This window comes from Empidonax traillii, unplaced genomic scaffold, assembly GCF_003031625.1.
Source record: "Empidonax traillii isolate 1590-97213 ecotype Southwest subspecies unplaced genomic scaffold, ASM303162v1 scaffold890:size686501, whole genome shotgun sequence".
Classification (NCBI taxonomy): Eukaryota; Metazoa; Chordata; class Aves; order Passeriformes; family Tyrannidae; genus Empidonax; species Empidonax traillii.
The window spans coordinates 657,124-668,329 of NW_020956083.1; the positions used below are offsets into that span (position 1 = coordinate 657,124).

General features: G+C 45.4%; 1 protein-coding gene across 3 annotated transcripts in view; it reads right to left on the reverse strand.

Moving 5' to 3' along the window:
• RIPOR3 (RIPOR family member 3) overlaps positions 1–9,702 on the reverse strand; it is a 49,933-nt gene extending 40,231 nt beyond the window's left edge. Inside the window, exons 1-3 of one of the 3 annotated variants that reach the window (XM_027902606.1) lie at positions 9,591–9,702; positions 5,402–5,479; positions 4,583–4,666 (exon numbers count right to left, since the gene is read on the reverse strand). The gene's annotated coding sequence lies outside the window, so the exon portion shown is untranslated. The other 2 variants (XM_027902602.1, XM_027902603.1) reach the window with 2 other exon arrangements.
• Between the last annotated feature and the right edge of the window lie 1,504 nt (positions 9,703–11,206).

The window sequence follows — 11,206 nt, forward strand, 5'->3', positions numbered from 1 at the left end:
AGAGAGAGATCTGTGAATCCACGTAATCAGGTCACCCTTACTGCCTTCACAGGCTCACAGAACATCAGCTACAGACATTTACGTATTGCTGAAAATTACAAGTTTTAAAACATTTCAGCGAGGGTTAGAGAACACTCTCATGGCAAACACGCTGTCCATAAGCCAGGGTTTTTTCAATAAAATGATGAGTGCTTTGCTACTGCTGTTCCTCCCACGTGAGGTAAGTGAGGGAAGGACTCAGCTAAGAGGACCAAGGTTCATTCCCTAATCGTAAACATAACTCTCCCTATGGAATGGAGAGAGATTGATGTTGATTTCTTATCATCCCCCAGCACTACGTAAACATTGCTGGATTATCACCATTTTCCAGCCGAGGTATTTCAGGAGCACAGAATGCCTGGAGTGTCTGTTAACTCAGCTGCCCTGAGGGGAGTCACCCCTCCCAGAATCACGGAACCACTGGGGCTGGAAAACCCTTCCCAGACCAAGCTGTGTCCGATCTCCACCTTGTCACCCAGCCCAGAGCACTGAGTGCCACATCCTTGGACACCTCCAGGGATGGGGATTCCACCACCTCCCTGGGCAGCTCCTTCCAATGCCTGGACACCTTTTCCATGGAGAAATCCTTCCTGAAACATGCATCCTCAAAGCTCTTGAGGACCAATAGATTTTACTGGCCTTACTTGAAATCATAGGAACCTGTGGGTGCTTGATGTGAGTCCTGGACATCCCAGCTTGGGCACATCAGCAATCTCAGGATGTGTCATCTGAACAACTTAGTTGTACAGACAGGAAAATAAAACAAGAATAAAAGCTTACAGCCCCAATTCAGCTTGCTAAGTCAACAAATGAACAGGGTTTTAATCACTAATAATCCTGAAAAGCCAGTCTCAACTCTTAAATCACACTGCATGACTATAATCTAATGGAAGATATTATTGCTATTTTACCATGCAACTGAGAGTGACATCTCAAAATATAAATGCTGCCATGGACATAATTCACAGTCCAAGGGCCAGGGCAATTTCCAAAGGCTACAGCATTCCCTGAACTCAGCCTGTAGCAACAAGAGTTAAAAAAATAATGGAAGTGGATTTTTGCTACTTCATCAAGCAGATCAGGGACAAATTCATGGAAAGAACATATCTGATGAATAACAAAGTATCACTGACACAGTCACTTTTCCAATAATAATTGCACTTTAAGTTCTCCATAAAACAATTTTTATTATTTAATTTGAAACAGCTAAATTCAAATCTAGAGCACTTACATATAAATCTGGTAACTGCACTTAAAGTATTTCTGTATTAGTGACAGAGAACACAAGATCATCTTGGTGTTCTGACCTTCTAAATTACTAATGATTAAACGCCTTGATTGGCAGAAAACCAAGCTTTGCCCTAAAAAGTTGAATTGAATAAATATTACAGTTTTCAGCCACTCTGAAGACAGACTGGTTTAAGGCAGTCTGTCCTCAGGGATAATAAACTGGCAGGAGAAATGGAAAAGTTGAAAAAAGTGGATAGAACCTGGTATTTCATAAATATGTATGTCCCTTTTGTGCTTCCGGAGGCAGCATCTGAGGATGGGGATCGAAGCCAGGGCCTGAGCACCTGTAGCCATTAAAGGTTGGCTGATGGCCCCTGCACGACTTGCTGTCTGTATAATTTTGGATTGCCACCAGCCAATCACCTTCCAAAAATCCAGTTCTGGGCAATAACAGTCTGGATAATTCAGCTCTGTCTGTTCCCTCTTTCTCAGCCTTTTGGCTAAGATGAAGTGTGCAGATTTAAATAATATTAAACCTTCCATTATACATAAAATATCTCCTTCACTTCCAGTCTTTCTATTTATTTCATCCAAATGAAACAAATTAATAAGCCTTCTGAGACAGTTCTCCCTCTCTTGATTTATCTTGTATAACCTTCTATGGCCAGAACCTCTGTTTTGTCCTGGTGCTCTGTAACTCCACATTATCACTCCTCAAACCCCTGAGAAAGGCACACAGTAAGACTGTAACTTTCCCCTCCCCACAGACTGAGTCTGGTTTCCCTTTCTAGCCATAGTGGCTCTATTCCACTTCTGAGGCTCTTTATGAGGATATTGCAAAGGAGTATTTGTGAAGGAATTAGCTGTGGAAGGCAATGAAGTGCTGCTGGGAGATGTGATATTACAGGGTCCCAGCTCCCTGCCTGGATTGCTCCTAAGAAACCCAGGGTTAGAGAGAACGTCGTAGAGCAACTGTGCAGCTGTTCTTTGTCTTGACAGAAGGAAATCATCTCATCTTTACACTACCCTTTGGGGAATGCCATTACATAACTCACTGTTTGGCCCACATCTCCATGGTTCTGGCTCCGTGCTGTTAACAGAAACACCACTGCTCCCCTGCAGCTCCTGACTGACTCCAGAGTGGAGCACCAGGTCCAGATGCATGACCTGTCCCCTCAAGGAAGCCCCTTCTTTCCTCTAAAAAATATCCAGACTCTTAACCGCAGGAAAATTTTACCAAGCTAGTTGTTCACCACCAGATCACACGTGTTGGATGTCACACATCTCTCTCTAGACTGGGGCATAAAGAGGCTGGACCTGCCACTCAATGGCAGCTCCAGCCCATTTTGGCAGGTTTTGTGCAGCTTTTCCTGCCCTGATACATGTGGTGCTTATGTCACTCACTCTGCAGACTTCAGAGAAGGAGCATGGAAGGGATCAACTACAAAGGGACACAACAGAGAAGGAGTTTTGCTTATACATGTTCCTTTAGCCACTGCATCTCTCTCAGATGTACCTCTCCACTCAACACCAGTGTATGCACTGCACCTCATCAATAGGTGTAGCTCCCATTTTACAGCTGTGAAAACACAGGTATAGACGGATTAGGTCTTGATCCCAGCAAAGGAAATGACTGAATCAGGAGTCTGAGCACTGGTGCTGTTTCAACACTAAAGAAACGGCTCAAGAAATATGTAACCTTATTTTTCAAATTCCTTCAAGTTTCTTTGGTTGATGAACAACTGTATTTCCATATGGCCCAACTTATTTAAAACACTTTTTAAAAGGGGAAATTAAACTCTGTGTGAATCAAAATGTAACTGGGCTGTGACCCAAAACCTCAATTCGTATTTATGAGCAAATAAAATGTAAACTCCGCACAGACAAAAAGAGTTAACTAAAATATAACCAGTCCATGCAATGACACCTCCAAAACACAAACCCTACAGGATGGCATTGTCCTGCTGCTCTCACTGTTCCACCTGCTCCAGCCAGGTGCTCCCCAGGTGTTTCCTGGTGTGAACAGCTTTACCCTGGATAAAAAGCTACCAAACCTCTTTGCACCGGTGCAGTCTCTGTAGGAATATCGTTCCCCTTTGAAGCTTGTCCACTTACAGATGCCTGCAGACTCCTCAGGACATCACCTGCCCTACAGGTGACTGTATCCCCACTATAGGTGACTGCATCCCCCCACAGGTGACTGACATGTCCTCCTATAGGCGACTGTGCATCCCTCCCACAGGTGACTGCCATGCCCCTCCATAGGTGACAGTATCCTGCCCACAGGTGACTGCCATGCCCCTCCATAGGTGACAGTATCCTGCCCACAGGTGACTGCCATGCCCCTCCATAGGTGCCTGCCCTGTCTCCTCTCGGTGCCCGCAGCTCTCACCTCCCGAGGCGGTGCCGGTGTCCCGCGGTGCCCCGCACGTCCCTGCCCCGTGCCCGCCGCCGGTGCCCCCGCGCCAGGTGTGTCCTACCTGCGCTGCCGGCGGGCGCGGAGCGCGGCTCGGCTGTCGCAGCTGTCGCGGCTGTCGCGGTTGTCGCGGAGAGGCCGGGCCCGCCGGGACGGCCCCGATACCGCCGCTTATCGCCGCCGCCTGCCGCCCAGCTGGGCTCCGCTTCCAGGAAGCTGCGGCTCCGGAGCGTTTGTTTGCCGCTGGATGCCGATGGTCCCGTCCCGCTCGCTGCCTCTGCCTTCCTCCTTCCTTCTCTCCTTCCCTCCCTCCCTCCCTCCGCCCTCCTCCGACCCCCCTCATCCTGGCAGGGGGGCTGGGAACGCGCCGCGCGGCTCCAGCACATGCCGAGCCGGCGGTCACGGCCCGGACCCTCTGCTATTAATCAGGAGCATCCCAGGCGCCCTCCCGCTCGCTCCAGCTGTTCCACTCCGGGCCCCACAGCGCCGCAGGGCAACGACAAACCGGCATCACACGCGGGGACACCCGTCCCTGCCCCTGCCCCCCCCCTTCGTTTACTCCTCCATTCCCCTGACCCCAACTCTTACGCCTTTGCTTCTTCTCAGGTCTTTTCTCCAGTGCCCAGATTCCCGCCTTTCCCATCTTCCCCATCCATTGCTCACTCCTCCTCTGCCCTTACCCCACGCTCTCTCTTCATTATCCCTCTAAAGGCTCCCTCCCCTTACAGCCCTCAGTCATACAGTCCTAATCATCATCTTTCATTTTCCTACTGCCTCCTCCCTCTCACCATCCTACCCTCCCAGAGGTTTGCTAGTACTGAGGAGATGTAATTTGCTCTCTTATTTTCTGGTGACCAAAGCCTGCTCCGAGTCCTTCATGCTGCACCCACTACTGACCTCCTTCTTGCTTCTGCAGGCAGGTTACTGTTCCTTGGGAATGGGCTGCCTTCTGCTGGCTTTCCAGAAACCTTCCAGGCAATCCTGGCAAAAAGAGGTGAAGTTGTGATATAGAAAGCAGGTTGAAATCTCCCCGTTCCTCATGTCCCCGCAGGCACCCCCACACTCACACCTCTCTCTTGAGGAACACCTCACACAAACACGGCCCTGCCCTGGGCAGAGCACCCCAGCTTACACTGTGGCTCATCCATCTCCATTTTCCCCTGGTTTTTAGCACCACTTCCCCATGCTGACTGACTGAGAGCACAGGAAGCCAGACACTCCCCACGGGGAAAATGAGCTGACTGTACGGAATTTGGACATGCCCTTACGATAACTTATTACTAATAGCGTTTGCTCCCCCTTTGACCATGCTCTGCAACACCCAGGACACACACCAGACCCTCCCACCCTGTTTCAGGAGGATGAAACACAAACTGAAGTTCTCAAAGCAGCCATTGACCACAGACCCCATCCCAGAACCTGCGAGGGCAGAGCTACCACTTTGTTTTGCGGTACTTTATGAAGTTGATTAGGATTTGTATTTTTCTGTGCACATGCTTAAAGGAGAGTCTTGAAAGAGGCAAGAGAAGATCTTTTGCACAGCTGAACGTGTTTTTAAGGAGATGCATGAGGGAACTGACACACATGAAAGGGAGAGCAATAAGAGACAAAACCAGATGGGCTGATGGAGTTGGCTGAGTCAATAATTCAGACGCTTCGGGTTTTTTATATATGAGACAGAACTGTGCTGAGATGCTGTAAAAGTGGGTTTCATACCTCATCTTGAGACTGGCTGGGGCCTGGAGCACTGGAAATGGCAGTGGTGATCCACCATGGACAGGAGAGCTGGCGTACCTAGGAAAACAAATGAGATGCAATCACATGGACTTGTACAAGTAAGTACAGGATATAGTCTAATAATTGTAACTCTACTAACTCTTACCTTGATTTTCCGGTGTTTGGGATTTTTATGATCAATCACACTGACTGCTTGAAGATCCCCTGGCAATTATTACTGCAGCAGCTACATGTCCTGCCACTGTGCTCGGGTTTTCCAGCCCCATAAGACAGTCAGCAATGGGTGTGTGCTCAGCCCCAGCCGTGCAGTGTCAGGGCAGCTCCTGCAGAACTGCACTGAACGCGGGCTGGGAGCTGCAGCAGTTCCCTGATGCCATGTGACAGTCCCACAGCAGGGTGGGGCACTCTGTGACTAGTTTAAATCAACTTAACTGGATTTGCAGGAGGACATTTGTCAGAATACCAAATCTCTGCAGGAGCCCCATGCAACTGGTTGACCAAAACTTACTGCCATTTCCTCCTGAACATGAGACTTGTAACAAATTCACAGACCAGACCTGACACAAATGACCACGGCTCCCTCACTCCCAGTGCAGATGTCCCCATTGACTTCAGCTGAGGATCATCTTTGTGTGTTTTTATTCCAGTTTATTTTTTATGATCTTCATTTGCTGTGTCTTCATCTGGTGTGTTTATGTGGCTGGTGCTTGGTTTTCATTATTTTTAACTGCATTTCAGATCATTTGCTCTATGGTTTTGTTCACATTCTCCTTTTCCATGAAATTCTAATAAAACACTTGGCTACAGATTTTCCAAATTGAATACTGATGTTTAGTGCAGATAATTATGTAGAAGGGTTCAAAGTGAGTTCTATAATGTAACAATTTACATATTCTTGAAAACAATGGACGCAAACCTACAAATTATTGTTACAAGCTAGTTTCACATTCTTCTGGAATTTCCTTTAGAAATGCATATGTTTAGTATTCTCACGCATATGAAAAGCAGTAAATACTGCATTGCTGGCACCATTATAATATTTACAATGAAAAAATAAAACGCACTCTGATGTCTCTCAGACCTCAAGGGACACACAAAAAAAATGCCAGCACATTTCCTTCAGAATCTCAAAGCACTTCACAAAAGCCTTTCACGAATTCAGCCACTCAACATCCATCAACATACGCAACGATACACAAAGATCATTTTGCAACAAAGCATTCAGGATGGTTGGAACAGCATTACACGTTCCGTGTTTCAGCATCACCAGTGTCCTGGCATAATCAGATTAATCATCATTTTATTGTTTAAGTATTGAATTAAGTAGTTTTTGTTTGTTTTCTAAATGGACTGAATTACAGGCAGCAAACTCTGTGAGCAGACCAGACCAGCCTTCTCGGGAAGATCCAGACTAAACTGACTTTCAGAAAGGCTGCTATAAACCATAACTCTGTTTATAAAAGCAATAGCTAATAACTCAGTAGTTGGGCCTATTCCTGTGATCCTTTGCACCAGGCTGACTTGGAGAGACAATAATTCTTCTTGCAGCTCCTAATGCAAGCAATATGTATGAAAAAATTTGCCTGTTGTCTCCACCCCACCCTTTCCTATTTTGTATTTTTTAATTGTAGAACACTGGTTAAATGTTAATAACATGAAGTAATCTGCATAGAAGTGGATCATCTCTCAGTCTACCAATATATCGAGCAGGCATTTTCGTTACTGTAACACAACAAGCTTCAGAGCACGCCACACAAACCCATCCCCGCACAGAGCATTTGCTTGAGTTTGCTGAGGGTGTGTTACAGTGGGACTAAACTGTAAATACACACATCTAGAGTTACAAGCACAGGATTATTTTTCCTTCTTTGTGCATCTATGTGTGCTGGAGCTTATGGTTCATGGTATTATAACTCAGGAGAGATACTAAGAGAAGAGTCAACAGAAGCAATGAATTTCTTCTAAAACCTGCACACACTGGGACAAGTGGCTGAACTCACTGGATTCAACATTTCCAAAAGTGACAGAAATGTAAAAACTGAATTGCTTTTCCAGTTCCCTTGGCTTGTACTTTTCTAGTTTTACTTATTACCACTGCACCAGTACTATCTGCTTAATAAGCAGTGGCACTTCTATTACATTAATGTATAAATGCCTGCCTGTTCACACTCTGTAGTCATTTCAACAAGAAGTCAATGACAAATCAAACAAATCAGATGAGTGTGTCCCATCCCTGGAATTGTTCAAGGTCAGGTTGGACAGGGCTTGGAGCAACCTGGTCTAGTGGAAGGCGCCCCTGTCCATGGCAGGGGGTGGAACTGGATGATCTTTAGGATTCCTTCCAACCCAGACCATTCCGTGATTCTGTGAATGATACAGTAAACCCCAGTAGGATTGATTTTCCATGTCTATTGCAAGTCCAGGTGAGGTTATGAGTTACTGCGCTGGACGCACTGTGGTCCAGCCAAGGCCGCTGTTTTAATTAAGGGCGGTAATTAATGGCCGTCGCTCTGGTCACGCCAGTGCGGACAGCGCGGGCACAGCGCCCTCTGCCGGCGGCCACTCCCGCAGCACCAAGCACGGGCAGTCGCGACAGTCGCGACACAGCCTCCCACGTGCGATGGAAACGGACAATCCCCACGGGATTCCCTTCCTTCGTGCCGGATCCCCCTCCGGCGTACATCTAAAGCACTTCGGTCTGCACTGCCCCACGGGCACCGCGGTGCTGCCAGCACTGCTCTGAGCCCGTGTGAGCACTCCCCGGTGACTCGGAGATCATCCAGTGATAATTCAACCCCAGTAAGCAGTAATTCCTTATTCTATAAAAAGGTATCATGATTTTTGCAACTAGATTAAATTAATTCACTGTCTCACAGTCAGACCAGACACTGCCATGACCTCCCTTCCTTCACGTGTTTCTGTGAGAGCAGTTTGACTCAGCACAAACCTGTTTGTAGCACTCTGACAGAAGGCACGCATAGAAAGCTCAGGAGAAGGAAGTCAAAGGCTAGATTTCTGAAACAGTACCTGCCAAAGTAGGGGGTAGGAGGAACTTGGCTGTGAGTGAGCTATAAACTCGTTAAGTGATGTCAAAATAACACTAAGTGTTTGAACATCACACCTGGGGAACAAGAGGACACCAGACAAGACTGTCCAGTCCAGCTGGGCAGCAAGGGACTGTGCAGTGGAGCTGGGTGTTTAGAAAAGTTTAAACTGTGAGAGTCCATAGTGGTTTGTTCATGGTAAAGCTCAAATGTTATCCTTGTTTGAGAGGAAATTACCTTGAACAACAAAGCCTAATAATTTGTTTTCCAAGCATATTGTACATAATCACAAATAATTTAAAGATCTATCAACAACCATTCTGTGTAAAAACATTCCTTTGTAGCAAAAGGCACAAGTACTCATTATTCAGCAGATGGCACCTAATGTCTTACTTATTTCAGATTAAGCCACTAGCAGAGGGCATAGTTTTCCTCATAAATAGCCATAACATGGTTTCCAGGCAAGCACGAAAGCAAAGTCTTTACTCAAAGAGGTTTATTAGGCAGAGCTTTTTATCTAATTCTCTAAGAATAAGACAAAAATTAAATTCCAACCTGAACCAAGCAAAGTTTAAAAGAAACTTTGGAACAATTATTCCTTGGGTTTGACATATTTTTTTCCAAATTCCAGGAATACTCCAGGAATACTCAGTGAGTAGTGGAAAACCAAACAAGAAAGGTTCACAAATTGCTTTGTGGAAAGAAACACTAAAGTGTTACCTATTGACCTGTACAGCTCAGCACCAGTGTGGCTTCTTCCAAACACTTCAGCCAGAAGAGTTAAATCATTAAACTCTACACACGAGTGCAAAGTGTGAGGTGTCAGCTGTGCTCAGTACTGCTCTGTTTAAATAAGGAGGAATTTCAAAGTAATTCACAGTCATTGAACAGAAATGGATTACTAGATGAAGGGAAAGAAAAAGCCTTAAAAGCTTTTAACTATTTTAGTTAGAAACCTCAGAGAGTACAAATTAATGCATCGGTATCAGCTTTTGACTTGCTAGGAAAGTATTTTCAAAAACCTTCACAAGGTTATCACAACTAAAGCCCCAAACCAAGAACAATCACAGGAATGTTCCAGAGCCCCCCAAGAGCTGGGACAAACAGTCCATTCTGTAAAGTACCTGCAGCACATCCTGCTTTGAAGGTCTGATGTAGGAGCCAGATGAAAGTCACCATTCCCATCCAGAAAAAAAGGCAAAAATGTCTGCAGAGGCAAGAAAATCAGAAATAATTCAGTGGTTTCCCTCACCTTGGTGTGCCCAGTTACTTGGGTATATTGCTGGTAGTCATCCCTCTCCACACTATGTTAAATTTATGGGCATATTTTGTGTGAATAAGTTCAAATCAAAGATCTGATTACGATCTAGTGAATCTAACAATCCCTCCTCTGAGCTGTCACTGACAAATAAAGACTAGTTTGTGTTAAACATAAAATAAACATAAGCCCTGAACTATACAATAAAAGTTTAGGTGGGTCATCAGTACAGTCAGCATATGCTGACAGAAATTTTCTACGCTTTCTTCTTGCAAGTATTCTGTGAACCTCCAGGAGGGTTGTCTGGAATACCATCCCACTTAAACTGTGGGAAGTCTGGAGATGGGAAAGAAGCATCATGATAGAATCTCACCATAGTTCATGGTGGACTTCAGTGATGGAATTTCTATACCAAAACAAACAAAAGAAAAAAAATGGCCTTCCAGTAAACTTCCCCAACTGCTCAGAGATTAGGAAACCCAACCTGTCTTTCAACTTCACAGAAACTGAACGTGCCATGAATAGCTTGATCAGGTCTGAATCACAGGTTGTACAGAACTTGTGACTAAAATAGCACTGTAAACTTGTGTTACAGCTGGCACGAAGAGCCTGCCTCTCTCCCCACCTTTATCTGAAATCAAATTGTTTATCACATTCTTTCCTCATACGTCAGCTCCTTGTGATGAAAGCCAGGCAGTGATTAATACATTTTATTAGGTTGGTTCCAGTGACCTGAAGTGAATTTGCCCTGCCTCCTTAGGCACCCTCCCACACCCACTGCATGGCACTCCAGCCACGCCAGGAATGCACTATAGAAAACAAATTATCTGGGGCGATACCTCATAAATCTATAGCAATAAAATCAACTGCACAACGGCTCCCAGCAGAAAGCATCTTCAGGAGGTCCTTCTTCCCTCACTCCAAGAGAAAAGAAGCAAACCATCAGCTTTAAAAACTCAGAGAAGTCGCTGTTCCCTTGTCACTCCCACTCTTCTTCGTGCTTCCTACAGCTCATTAAGCAGAGCTGTAGAAGACAGACATGGAAAGCAGTCTAAACTCTTCAATTTTATAATTACAAAGTGATAGAATAAGAGGTCTTACTCTAGTGCTGCTTACGTAGCTGAATGTCTTCTGTTGCACCAGGATCCCAGATTTTATCTAAATTTACAGGCTGAATTTGCTATGTATCCTTTTGCAGTGTAAAACCAAAACATACTGGATAAAGGCTTGAATCAGCCTAGACACTGTCTGACAGCAAACTATACTTAACCATTAACAATATCCTCTGTGCTAATTACAGCTTGTCTTGGCTCAAGTGATAGCTGCAATTCTTTTGCCTTTGGCGTGATGGGATTAAGATCAGCTGTACAAAAAACAGCACCGACTTAAAAGTGATTCAGCACTGGATGTTTTTATTTAATTACTGATTACTAGCTGAGACTTGAGGACTGACTAGACGCTCATGCCCTCATGCCTTGCCTC